Below are 14463 nucleotides of genomic sequence, written 5' to 3' on the forward strand. Positions count from 1 at the left end.
GCGAGGCAATTTTTGCCAATTCCCCTTTCCTTCCATACTGCTCTGGCGAGTCTCTAGAGTAGATTTTTTGGAGAGTTGAGGGGACTGTGAGGGCCTCGCCGCTTCTGCCAGTGGGGACATTCTGTGAACAGGGTTCAGCTCTTAAGCAGTCTGGATCCAAGCCATTGTCTCTGCGGAGAACATGTCAAATAAAGCTATGATAATGCAATACAAGGAAAGGAATGGCCAATTACAGAAGAAGCTGTCAGTGCTGTCTGAGCTGTTCTGCAAGAGAGGCTACCTAATGCTACTGCAGTATATGAAAAGCTTAACCAGTCCTACTGAGGACCTTTGGAATTGCAGATGAGGACCCTGTACTGAGGCCAACGATATTTTCAGGCCAGTTGTATCGCCTCCACCTTCACCCACTTATATTATCCTTTCTGGTTTCAGTTGCTTGATCAGTGCTACTGGCTTCATGACAAATGTTTTCACTCAAGCCAGAGACAAGAGGAATCTCTGCCAAGCCAAGGCTAATGCAGTGTTGGTTTATTCTGTTTTTACAATTTGCCGAGTTTATCTGGCAGTCATTTACTGACATTCAACACATCTGCTCTATCGCTTGATATGCATTTTAATATAAAACCAAGTGATAAACAAAGCTTAGGAACTCAGGTTGCCAAGTTCTCATTTTTAAAAAAGTCAGAATGTTGATCCAAACTTCAAATGTGGAGTCCTGACTTTGTGTCTGTAGAATAAGGCTTAGTAAATGTCTTCGCGGCTTTGCAGTACAGTCGTACCTCTGGTTAAGAACTTAATTTGTTCTGGAGGTCCGTTCTTAACCTGAAACCGTTCTTAACCACTTTAGATAATGGGGCCTCCCGCTGCCACCGCACGATTTCTGTTCTCATCCTGGGGCAAAGTTCTTAACCCGAGGTACTACTTCCGGGTTAGTGGAGTCTGTAACCCAAAATCTTTGTAACCCGAGGTGTTTGTAACCCGAGGTACCACTGTACAGTCATACCTTGGATCCCAAACACCTTGGGAGTTGAACGTCTTGGCTCCCAAAGGCCGCAAACCTGTAAGTGTTCCAGTTTGTGAACATTCTTTGGAACCCAAATGTCCAACGTGGCTTTCACGGCTTCTGATTGGCTGCAGGAGCTTCCTGCAGCCAATCGGAAGCCGTGCCTTGGTTTCCAAATGTTTTGGAAGTCAAACGGACTTCCGGAATGAATTCCGTTCAACTTCCGAGGTACCAGTATACATGATTAAGAGATTTGCTTAATGGCAAGAAGTTGTAGTACATAACGATCAATATCCAATATGGCACGTGGATGATTGTGCAGGGGGAATTTCCTGCTACTTCCTCCCCAGTGGAGACCCTGTTCACTCTCTAAAGCCTCTCCTAAGAATCCAGAGAACCTCAGGTAAAGCCTGAGGAATGAAAGTCATATCCTCCTACATTTTTCCAATGAAAATAAGGATGTCCTATTCCATCATCATCATACTCAGCCCATCTGACTGGGCTCCCCCAGCCACTCTGGGCAGCTTCCAACATTTATAAAAACATAATAAAACATTAAACCTGAAAACACTTCCCTATACAGGGCTGCCTTCACATGTCTTCTAAAGGTTACCTAGTTATCTCCTTGGCTTGGGGGTTGCATAACTCCATACCCTCCAACATTCCTCTGATGAAAATAGGGGCGTCCTAAGGAAAACGGGGACATTCTGGGATCAAATCAGAAACCGGGATGGCTTCTGTAACTCCAGGACTTCTAGAAAATAGGGACACTTGCAGGGGTTGAAAACTTGGGAGGGCTGCATTGAGAGCAGGCCACCAGGTAAAATTGGGTGAGGGCATCTTATGAGAAAGTGCTGCGAGCGCATAGGCAGTAATCCTCAAGATGGCAGCAGGGCAGGGCAGGTGAGAATGATGCAACATGAGCAAGGAGGTCATGGCAGGAAGTTAGCCGGCTGACGTAAGAAATGTACCCTATCCAGTTTTTACCATTCATCCAATGAACTACTCTATACTAATTTTTTTTTTAATAAAGTTGAATCATTGTAGCTATATCATGATGATTACAACTCCCAAAGTGGCTGATAACAATGAATTAAACCCTGCATTGGGTTTGGAAATGAATGGACAACCAAGACAGCAGTATTAAAATGGGGGTTATTATCACAACCAGGAGGCAGGTTCCATTTTTCTCCTCTAATCCCTATACAGTGGTACCTCGGGTTGCAGACGCTTCAGGTTACATACGCTTCAGGTTACAGACTCCACTAACCCAGAAATAGTACCTTGGGTTAAGAACTTTGCTTCAGGATGAGAACAAAAATCGTGCTACGGCGGCAGCGGGAGACCCCATTAGCTAAAGTGGTCTTCAGGTTAAGAACAGTTTCAGCTTAAGAACGGACCTCCGGAACGAATTAAGTTCGTAACTAGAGGTACCATTGTAGTTTTTTGGGTTGGTTTTTTCCAATTTATGCTCCTGAAAATACCACTTGGAGAGACTTGGAAATCAATAGATAGTCTTGAAATAGTATCCCAGCCTTCTCCAGTTTGGTACTGGTCAGATGTTTGTCCCTCCCCATTGGTTGTGCTGGCTGAGGATAATGGGAATTATAGACCAACACACCTAGAGAGCACGAGGTTGGGGGAAAGTGTGATATGCTATTAAATGACTAAAACAGTTCTTCAAACTATCCTGTTTGTTTAAGGAAACTTCTATTGGGTATTCTGCACTGGCAGTAAGGAAATTAACCTTGCTTGTTGGTGGTTTTTCCAGAACATGCTTTGGAAAAAGATTCAAGAACTGAAAGGGGGAAGGAACTGAAATTAAAGAGATTTGTTTATGTAAAAAGTTATATAACCAAGAGTCAAAGCTGTAATTTTTTTTTGCAAAGTTTGCCTCCCTTTATTGAGCACTCATGTTCAAAAAACAAAGTCTATTTTGGGGCTTCGGCCTTGTATCCACTGAAGGTGACAGGACTTACTTCTGAGCAAATTTGTATGGGATGTCATGGCACATGTTCATTTTCTTTTGGCTCAAGTTGCTTCAATATTTTTACAAAAAATACTCAGGCAAAAAAAAATATGTGAGCATACCTAAACTCATTATATGTTGTGAAAAAAACAACTTTGATGATTATCCAAGCAATTATTCTTGGATGTAATTAGCATTCAGGATCAGAACTGAAGACTAAACAGTCATTTTCCTTTAAGACACTAATGTGTTTGTTAATGGTTTCAAACGTTCTTTGCTTCACTGTTGAAATAATGAAGCTGCAGATGATTCTTTTGCTTCAAGATCCACCATTTAAAGTGTTCATAATCCTTAGAGTACCTTAAAACAGTGTTTCCCAACCGGTGTTCCGCGGCACACTAGTGTGCCGCGAGACGTTGCCTGGTGTGCCGCGAGATGTTGCCTGGAGGGAGGCGGGCGAGTCGGGTGGCGAGAGGCGGGGCGGCAGCGGCGAGGAGAGGCTGCCCAGCACGGGGCTCTCGCCGTCTGCCTGGCTGGCTGCCTGCGTGGCGCTGACGTCACGGGGCTGTAACGTGCCCCACATAGGCACACGCGGGGCGGCGAGCGAGCTCCCTCCCACATCCCATCGCCGCTCGCTTCGGCCGGCCTACTGGGCTGTCACAGGCGGAAGGCCTGCGCATGCGCGAGGTTTTCGCGCCTTCGGGATTCCCTTCACGCCTTCCTCCTCCCGGGTCCTTGAGAGCGCGGGAAGCGGCAGCGCGAGACCGGCGTTGAGCCTGGTAGGTATTGCGCTTGCCAAGGCAGTCATTTGGGAAATGAAAACTTGCAAAGCAAGCAACCAGTTCAATCTGAGGTACGTGTATGCTTAATATCCTGTATCTGAAACCTGTTCTGCCCCCTCCCCCACACTTGGTGCCATTTTCATCTACACATGCAGCAGAGTAAGTTGACCCAGAATAGTACCAATTCAGATGGCAGATGGGAGAATGACAGTGCTGAATGCTTTCCCATGTAGAACAGTCCCTGCAAATAAAAACCTAGCATATTTGGAAGAGGGATGCTAGCCTAACCATTACCTTCTATGCTGTTACTATTTTTTTTAATTTTTTTTACATAAGTAAAAAGTGACCTTTCCCCATCTGGCATGATACAAGCCCATTCTTACAACTCAGAATTTTTTCGACTATTTCAGCTACATATGTAGAATATGCCTTCATTGATTCCTATTAAAGAGAGTTACTTTATATATAGTCAATATAGGCACAGAGTTAATTTTTTAAACATTTTCTAATGGTGGTGTGCCTCGAGATTTTTTTCATGAAACAAGTGTGCCTTTGCCCAAAAAAGGTTGGGAAACACTGCCTTAAAAAACCCCCCACAGAACTGACATATTATGGGAGAATTTTTATGACCATGCCTTTGCTTTCATTTCAAGGAACGCCGAATAAGAATTGCGCCAGATTAGCACAGGAGAATTTGCTACAATTGATGAAGTTTGCTGGTGAATTTAGTTAGTATTTTCAAAGATTAATTCTTGGCCCTCCATCATAATCTTCTTCTTCGGTGATCACTTGTAGCCGAATAAGATTTTCATCCATGAACACAGTCTTAGCGGAGTGTCAAAAGATGACACAATATCATAGAGGCATCAACATAGTTTCTGCTCTTTAAAAAATCAAAACAAAACTCTATATGTTCTGAGTCGTCCTGGGGTCAACAAACGCTGGCTGCTCTGCCTGGGTCACACCGTGGTTTATTAAACTATGGCATCGTGTTAAATTGCTGGACAAGGTTCACACATAACAATGGCTTGACAACAAACCACAGTCTGAAACCATGGTTTGCTGGTGCCTTATGTATCTTGGTTTGTTTTCAATATTGCTTGCTGTCTCACCCTTCCTCAACTGTTCTTTGTTCTCTAGTAACATTTTCCATTGGATTCAGGTGTTGACAAGAAATCTCACTGTTTCTCAAAAGCTCCTGCAGAGATTTGTTGGACTGGAGCGCGGACATGATGTGATTGCCTTTTGATAAAAACCCAGTATTTCTTCTAGTTGGGTATCTGTTGCACGCCATAGAAAACTCTCTTTGGACCTTGAAGTCACATAAACTCCTACACTTTTGCCAGCGAATTCCCAGAATTAGAAGCCTAACCTTGCTCAGAACTGTGGCTGGAGATCCTTCTTGCCTAGTGAACAAGTTCACCACGGCAATTACTCTATAGGAATTGAAGTTGAAAATAAATAAATAGATCCTATGCTGATTCCAGGGAAAATCCCACCACCTTTTACTTTTATCCCAGTTTACAAGAATCCTTTCCGGAGCTGAGCAGAAAGAAAGCAGTCATCTGAATGCTGCTGAGCACTCAAAGCTTGGGGCTGCTTCTTCCAGCTGCTTCTGTCTGTCTTCATCACGCTGTTTGGGATCATCTAGGTGGTGCAAATGTTGAATCAGCTGTTGCTGAAGCTACTGCTCTTTTGCAATCACGTGGCCGGCAGGGACTACAGGAAGCTGCGATTGTTCACTCAGGAAAGTGACACAAGTAAAGCAAGGATCTGATTGATGAATGTGGTTGGTTTTCTTGTGGTCTGCAGGATCAGAAAGACTGCTTTGACTCTCTGAAACGCAGGCTGAATGGACCACGAAACAAAGGGACTTGTGCCTTCTTAGCAGCACACAGGGAGACCAACACTGACTGGAAAGCTAAGTCCTTTTGCGATGCTTTTAAGGACAAGCTCCTGCTCTTTTGCATATTGAAAGTCAATTCAGGTTAATTTGAGAATGGAGGTCTACAAAGGCAAGGCGCTTCATTATCACCATGACATTTCAGTAGCTTCTGGGGCAGTTGCAATGGATTAGGCAAAATACCAGCTCAGCAGTGATCCGTTCGGTGGCCGAGTATACACTTCAGAGGATGGCATTTGGGTCACGCAGCTGCATGTACTTCACATAAGTCACTACCATATATGCTGGCTCAGCGGTTCGATTGCAAAAGCGGGGAGCTTAAAGGAAAGAGAGGAATGCCTGCAACCCATAAGCTAATTTCCGCAGCAATTTTGCTTGCTAATAAAATGTATGGAAAGATGTCTGCATGTCTGCGCGGTGATGAAAAGAAAACCCACGTGGAAAGTTGCACACTTTAGTTGATTAATTTCACCCACTAATCAATTGAAATTAAAATCTTATTAAAATCTCCTCCTACTGCAGTTAATTGTTGGGGGCTGACAGTGCCAGCACAATACATTTTCCTACCTGAAGATTAAGCCTTCTGTTTTTGTTTTTTAAAAAATAAATGTTGCAGGTTAGGTTACTTCCTTGCATGAAAGAGCAAGCATGAGGAGCTTAAAATTAAGTGAAGTCCTACATCTCTTTTAAGACCTACAGCCATATAGGCTATGTAAAATATCTTTTAAAAATACAAATAACACAATAGCTCATGTTGTTTGTATTATTGTTGCATACCCTCCAACATTTCTCCAATGAAAATAAGGACGTCCCATTCCATAATAATAATTTTACTGTTTATACCCCACACATCTTACTGGGTTGCCCCAGACACTTTGAGCAGCTTCCAACATATATAAAAACACAATAAAATGTTAAACATTTTTTAAAAAAACACTTCTCTGTACAGGATTGCCTTCGTATATAAATAAAATTAAAAAAATTAAAAAATTGTCCAGTAGCACCTTAGAGACCAACTAAGTTTGTTCTTGGTATGAGTTTTCGTGTGTGACAATTTTTTTATTTTATTTATATATTTCTACTACGTCAGACCAACACGGCTACCTACCTGAATATAGGATTCCCTTCAGACGGCTTGGAAGTCGGATAACTCCATACCCTCCAACATTTCACCAATGAATATAGGGACAGCCTAAGGAAAATGAGGGACACGGGTGGCGCTGTGGGTTAAACCACAGAGCCTAGGACTTGCCGATCAGAAGGTTGGCGGTTCAAATCCCCGTGATGGGGTGAGCTCCCGTTTTTCGGTCCCTGCTCCTGCCCACCTAGCAGTTCGAAAGCACGTCAAAGTGCAAGTGGATAAATAGGTAGCACTCCAGCGGAAAGGTAAACGGCGTTTCTGTACGCTGCTCTGGTTCGAGCTTCCTGCAGCCAATCAGAAGCCATGATTTGGTTTTCAGACGTTTTGTAAGTCAAATGGACTTCTGGAACGGATTCCATTTGACTTCTAAGGTACGACTGTACAAGCTTCTCCTGGGTTTTCTGCTATATTTTAAACCTAGGCAAAGGTTTGGTAAAAGGTAATTATTCTGTATCCTGACCTTAGGGAAATTACTCAAATTCTAATTGGGTAATTGAATTATGTTTGCCTATGATTCTTCTTGATATGTTAAGCATTATATCACTGGCTGAAGCTTTCAGATACAGTTGCTAAATATCCACGCCACCCCCCATACTTAGGTTCCAGAATCGTGGAGATGATATAATCTCTTCTTGGTTCATTTACTCAGTCCAAATATGTCCAACTTTACTGTGAATGCTTTCCCAGTATAGAGAATGGCTGGAATTGGATGGTACAAGATTAATGTCTTTACACAGCAAATTATTTGCTTGACTTTTAGGCTGAAGACAGATGGTAGTTGCTCCAGAGGGTAGAGGATAGCTTCGAAAAGGAATAATCACTCCTAATGTCTACAGGCCTCCTCCATTTGCCTCTTGTACAATCTGTTCTGCAGATTTTCACTTGGGACTCAACTATACGGCTGCAAATAAAACGTTTTAAGTGTGTTTTTAGTGCAATATACAACATGACGCTACATGGCGATGGTGAGCCTCATGGAAAATTCAATGTATTTTTAAAAACGCTTTTAAAACAAAGCATTTTCAGAACGTTTTTTTATGTGTGTGTAGATTCCACCTTGGTTTTGAAAATCTCCGAAATGCATTTGACTAGAGAGCTGGTGAACCTTGTGTGTATGTTATGGGAAACAAAGTCTCTCTTGCTAATTGGTCAGTTCCCTTAAAATCCATTGTGATTCTCTAGTCTTTCAGGGCAAGTCTGAGCATGTTTACTTTGAAATACATCCCAACGTCTTCATTGGTTATCATAGTCCAGAGGAGGGCCTGACCAGCTGGAATCTTGACTAGGAGCATTCCTGTTAGAGGGCTAGGATTGTTGTTGTTTAGTCATTTAGTCGTGTCCGACTCTTCATGACCCCATGGACCAGAGCACACCAGGCACTCCTGTCTTCCACTGCCTCCCGCAGTTTGGTCAAACTCGTGTTGGTAGCTTCGAGAACACTGTCCAACCATCTCGTCCTCTGTCGTCTCCTTCTCCTTGTGCCCTCCATCTTTCCCAACATCAGGGTCTTTTCCAGGGAGTCTTCTCTACTGGGAAAACCATAGCTTTAACTAAATAGACCTTTGTTGGCAAGGTGATGTCTCTGCTTTTTAAGAGGCTGTCTAGGTTTGTCATTGCTTTTCTCCCAAGAAGCAGGCGTCTTTTAATTTCATGGCTGCTGTCACCATCTGCAGTGATCATGGAGCCCAAGAAAGTAAAATCTCTCACTGCCTCCATTTCTTCCCCTTCTATTTGCCAGAAGGTGATGGAAACCAGTGGCCATGATCTTGGTTTTTTTGATGTTGAGCTTCAAACCATATTTTGCACTCTCCTCTGATACACTGCAACTATCTGCTGTAGACATCATGTGTCAAGTTCAAATCTCCCTAAAATATCTTGCAAACAACCTCTCATGCACCAGCTCGGTTTTGAAAGGAACTCTTCCAAAGAGTGCTTTTTTGATCTTCAGTTCTTGCGAAGCTTATCTCAGTTGTTGATAACACCGTTTAGAAAAAAAATATCCCTGGACAAATACTTGCGATTAGTCACCTAAAATTAAACTTGGGCAAACAGAAGAAACAGTTGAGGTGATTAAGATGCAAAAGGGATGCAAGGCTGCAGTCTGGAAATTGATGCTATGCCAGTATTTTCTGTCCCACCTGGGAGATGTTGCAGTCACTTTTTCTCCCACAGGTTTTGCATATTTCCTAAGGGAAGGTGAGAATCTACTGCTGACTCAGGAGACGCAAGTGGCGCTGTGGTCTAAACCACTGAGCTTCTTGGGCTTGCTGATCAGGAGGTTGGCAGTTCGAATCTCTGCGACAGGGTGAGCTCCCATTGCTCTGTCCCAGCTCCTGCCAACCTAGCAGTTTGAAAGCATACCAGCGCAAGTAGATAAATTGGTACCACTGTGGTGGGAAGGTAAACGCCGTTTCCGTGCGCCCTGGTTTCTATCACGGTGTCCCGTTGCACCAGAAGCGGTTTAGTCATGCTGGCCACATGACCCGAAAAGCTGTCTGCAGACAAACGCTAGCTCCCTCAGCCTGAAAACCGCAACCCCATAGTCACCTTTGACTGGACTTAACTGTCCAGGGGTCCTTTACCTTTACCTTATCAAAACATTTGAAAACCAAAGAGCGGCTTCCAATTGGCTGCAGGAACCTCCTGCAGCCAATCAGAAGCCGCAGAACCCCTGTTGGACCTTCGGGTTCCGAAGAACGTTCGCAAACCGGAATACTCACTTCCAGGTTTGCGGCTTTCGGGTGCCAAAATGTTCGGCTCGCAAGGCATTTGGGATCCAAGGTACGACTGTATATATTAAAAAATCTTAAACAATTAACTTAATGGTTTTACTGAGGGTCCTTTACGTCTTTCAAATATGAAGCACGAAGATATCTCCTCCATCTCAACAGGCAAAAACTGATCCTATGCATGGTGTCTCAGAAGTAAGTCCCGCAAATCTTATCCCCAAACCTCCTCTAAATTGTCTCCTTAAATTACTGTATTCCTCCTAATTAATATTCTCCCCACATGACGATTGCTCCCAGTCAACTTCTCCTAATTTTTATGCACTCAGATCCTGCCCTCTGCTCCCACCCTCATACGCCATAAGATTAAAACTTTCTATTTAGTTTTATTGTGCACTGACCACAGGATTGGGTTCAGATCTGTCTCTCATTTTAGGAAGCAGTCTGATCTATTCTGAACCATCCAATTATACTTTTATTTCTGGTCTGAAGCAGTTTAGCTAAAAACAAAGCTCTGTTTCTCACCATTCAGTATTAGAGGGAATAAAAAGTGGCTGTATTATTATTATTATTATTATTATTATTATTATTATTATCTGCTTCTTTTCTAGAAGTGGATGACATTTGTAGGCATAGCAGCCGCCCCTCAGAGTGGATTAAGACTGCCAAATTACAAGCAAATCCACCCAGAGGGCTGGACATTTGTTTCTTTGTAGAAAAAGGAATTGCCTCAAACTTGTTCGTTGGAGGGGAGAACCGGATGAAATTTGCAGCAAAGGCATCCCTGCCAAATTTCAGAAGAATGGCTGTGATGCTTTTCCTGCAAGAACAGGCTTTGCAGGATGGGATGTGTAAAAAAAAAGGAATCGCTTAATCACCCATAGTGTTTTGTGGCTTGAAAACTGAAGACACAGGAGAGGTGCTCCTGAATAACAAACGCATCAAGTTGCAGACAAACAGATCCAGGGGCTTTTGTGCTTTAAAGTTGATTGCAGGTAAGTAAAATGGATTCATTTTCCTCTGTGTGGTCTTCTTTCTACTTACTTATCCCTTCCCCAAACCATTGTGACTGCAGAGCCATGGTAAATCTTCCCTGCTGGTTAAAAGTGAGATATGTCGAAAGATGCACATTTCCTTTGTATATTGTAAACTTTACATCTAGAAAGCTCCACCCTTCCTCTACCCAAAACAGGCGTTTCCTGTATGCAGTGCTTTTTTCTGGGGGTACGCATACCCCTCAACATTTTGTGAATCTTTGTACTTTCGTCCATTTACTGTATTTATTTCCCCCGATTTGAACTATAAAATGTTGGTTTTATTGAGTCAAAAGGAGAGTACCCCTAAACATTTTTTTAAGAAAAAAAAGCACTGTCCCTACCTGGAGATGATTGAGATTGAACCTGAGATCTCCTGCTTGTAAAACAGATTGCCTAATGCTGTGTTATTGATATGCGTTTCGTATTGTATTTAAAAGGAGATGGGATGGTTCTCTTAGAAATCAGGATAATCTGAAATGGTGATACAAATATAAACAGAGATGTTTCAACAAGATGTATCAGGTGCCTCAAAGTTCTAAAGAACTTTGTTCTAAAGAACTTTGAAGACTGAGGAGCAGTGCCCAGGTAGGTGGGTTGTCAAGGTAACAGTGACCTGCCCTCCTTTGTGACATCTTTTTGAATTCTGGTTTAAAAGTCATAAACCAGAGGTGTCCAGTCCAGGAGTCAGGAGGTATAAAACATAGGTTTTGGTTGTGTGGTTGTACAGAGAAACTTCATAATGTTAAAAATGTAAGGATTTCTTCTGCTGCTACTCAAAACTTGGCGTGAGGGGACCGGGGTCACCCATGTTGCCTTGTCTCTCTTGAAGGTCACCAGTTGCTCCCCTGTGATGCTGAGTCCAGACTTCATTTAAGGCTGAGCTTTCCAAACTGTGTGTTGCGACACCTGCAGTGTGTATAGGTGTGTCATGCAAATGCTCGCTTGCTCCTCATGGGGCTGGAATTAGGTTGGTTGAACCTCCACTGTTTGGCGTTCTTCCTGTGTGTTCCTCCTGCTTCCAAACTGCAGCTCCAAGCTTCAGTTTTTCTGAGATCAGCATTAGTTCAAAAGCAACCCTATGCTCAGCTGGAAGGAATAAAGAGGTAGGTGCTTTATTTACACACACACACTCACTGGGACCCACCAACATCTGCCCAAAGGTCAGAAGGCCTCTCCACTGGTCCCTTGTGATGTGTTTGCTAGTGTAATGCTCTCCCTTCCCTAACCCAGCCCTAAACGCTGGACATGACATCTTCCTATGTTAGCAATAAAAAATATTTGGTTCTGCTGATCACACTGATGCTTAATCAATGTTTGGTAATAATGGATGGTGGGAGCTCTGTTGTGAAGGATGCATTAATTTTCCGGGCCTGCGGTGATCTTTCTCCTTTTGCAGCATCCTTGCCAGTCATGCCATCAAGTAGCTCTCTTAATGGATGTTGCACATCTAACCCTTAACAGCTGGAAGAAAAATGGCTTTGTTAATGGGCAGCGCAAGACGGAGCTTTGCATTCAAAACAGAGCTGCAGAATTAAGTGGTGGAAGGGCATTGGCCCTTGTATAACACCAAGCCCATTGTCTGCAGTTGGGATTTTTTAAGGCGGTTTGTTAATAGGGCAATAAAAACGTAGTAGTTAATAGCCAGGATTTTCATTTTTTTCCTCAAGGCTGTTTGGATATTTCCCCTATGGGAGCACATGTTTAATGTTTAATAAAAGGAATTATGTTTGCAGTTAAACCAATATTCTTAGGGTGATTTTCAGCTAGGTTTTACTCGGACTGGACTTGTTGAAATGAATGGACCAAAGTTAAGTCATGTTCATTAATTCCAGTGGTTTACTCCAAGTAAAACATAGTAGAGCGCCACCCTTAATGCTTTCCTGCCTGAGATCATCACCGACTATTTATTCGTGTGCCACTTTCCCAGAAAATTGTTCTGCAAGTGATTCACGGCATATTAAGTGACTGGAAAGGAATACAATGCAGGAGACGTATGAGATACAATTAGGAATAATTATAATAACAGTTAGCATTAAAAAAAAACACAACACCATACACCCAACCTTCACAACATCAGCTTTTACATAACGTCACCTTTTAGTTCAGCTATGTACATTTCTCTGATGAAAATTGGGATGTTCTATTCTACATCAGGAAACCTCTTCTGCATTTGATCTCACTGAATATATGTATACGTCATAGACACATATACATTAGTCACTGTGGGCCAATGGCAACCTCTCTGCTGTACCTACCACACAAGATTATTGCAAAGAAAAAATGTGTGAGGGAAGGGATCGTGTGCAACATCTTCCACTGATAAATGGAATAAAATATTCCTTTAGTGATAAGCTGTCTTGAGTCCCTGTCAGGAAAAGGCAGGGTATCATCATCACCATCATAACCAAGTGGATTGGTGACCTCTTCCTTCAAAATTATAGAAAGGGCTTCATATGCCCACTTCACCATTTCCTTCATTTGCTGCAGGTATTTTATTTTCAGTATAAACTCCATTTTTGCACCTACGCACAAACCCCACTTTTAATTGTTCTCTGAGACATGGAGGGGAGGAAAAGGGAAAAGTGGGACATTCCGTGATCAAATCAGAAACCAGTATCTCTTCTGTAATTCCAGGGTTGTCCCTGGAAAATAGAGACACTTGGAGGGTATGGACCAGGCTGTCAAGAGAGCTGTGCCCTGTGCCTACACCTACGGGTCAAATGTCTTCTCTTGTCTCCAGCCCATCTATTTCCCATAAGGTTTTACCAGAACGGAATTCAGCCGCACTCCTGTTTGCCAGGTATCAGCAAAGATAAACTTGCATATTACAAGGATACAGGAAATTGTCTTACGCTGAGCCAGACCATTGATCCATCTAAGTCGTCTTCTTCTTCTTCTTCTTCTTCTTCTTCTTCTTCTTCTTCTGCGATCACTCATAGCCAAGTAAGATTGTCTTCCATAAACACAGTTTTAACAATGAGTCCGTAAGTGACTGTGGAGGCCAATTCTGCATCCACACATCCTTCCAGAGTGGGGACATAGATTTCTGGGTGGGAGCTGATCATGGTGAGGGTTTGCCAAACGTGCCTTCCTCTTAGCACTTTTCTCCCTTTCATCTTAAGTTTGAGCGTCTTCAAAGCCTATGACACCTTTGGTCAAGGCTGTTCTCCAATTGGAGCGCTCGCAGGCCAGTGTTTCCCAGTTGTCGATGTTTATCCTATTTTTTTTAGATTTACCTTGAGAGAGTCTTTGAACCTCTTTTGTTGACCACCAGCATTACGCTTCCCATTTTAAAATTTGGAATAGAGTAGTTGTTTTGGAAGACGATAATCAGGCATTAGCACAACATGACCAGTCCAACGAAGTTGATGTTGAAGAATCATTGCTAGCGTCCATCTAAGTATTCTGTACACTGACCAGCCATCCCTCTCCAGGGTTTCAAGCAGAAGATACCTGGAACTGAACCTGGGACTTTTTACATGCATAGCTGATGTTCTAGGACCAACCCTGCCTGTCAACATTTGCCGTAAAGAAATGATTTGAAACCCGAATTATCCTTCTCAGAAATGTCATCCTGTCAAGGCAAGATTCAGGCACAGCTCAGCAGTAGCTCACAAGGTGCCAGCAAAGGCACTCTTTATTCAGAGAAACAAAACAGTGCAGGGCTAAGGAGCACAGACACTTTCTTTATCCAGCTCGTCCCTTTGTCTTTTATGGGAATCCTGTGGTTGGAGTACCTTCACAGTCGTACTCTTGCTACGGGAAATTTTTCCATGTGAGCAGATAAGTTAACTGCATGAAATAGTGGAGTAATATAAGGGGTAATTGGACCCGTCTTTAAAAGACTCTGTTATGAGGCGAATGACTGCAATCGCCTGCCACTAAATTCATTCCATTTGAAA

General features: G+C 42.9%; 1 protein-coding gene across 2 annotated transcripts in view; it reads left to right on the forward strand.

Annotated features, from left to right (window-relative positions):
• MARCHF3 (membrane associated ring-CH-type finger 3) overlaps positions 1-14463 on the forward strand; it is a 176291-nt gene that overhangs the window by 62798 nt on the left and 99030 nt on the right. The window contains exon 1 of one of the 2 annotated variants that reach the window (XM_083464644.1): positions 10500-10519. The exons of the other annotated variant lie outside the window; for it this stretch is intronic. The gene's annotated coding sequence lies outside the window, so the exon portion shown is untranslated. Of the gene's footprint in view, positions 1-10499; positions 10520-14463 lie in introns of those variants that run through there. 2 annotated transcript variants of the gene reach the window in all.

This window comes from Podarcis liolepis, assembly GCF_965112155.1.
Source record: "Podarcis liolepis genome assembly, chromosome: 11".
Taxonomy (NCBI): Eukaryota; Metazoa; Chordata; class Lepidosauria; order Squamata; family Lacertidae; genus Podarcis; species Podarcis liolepis.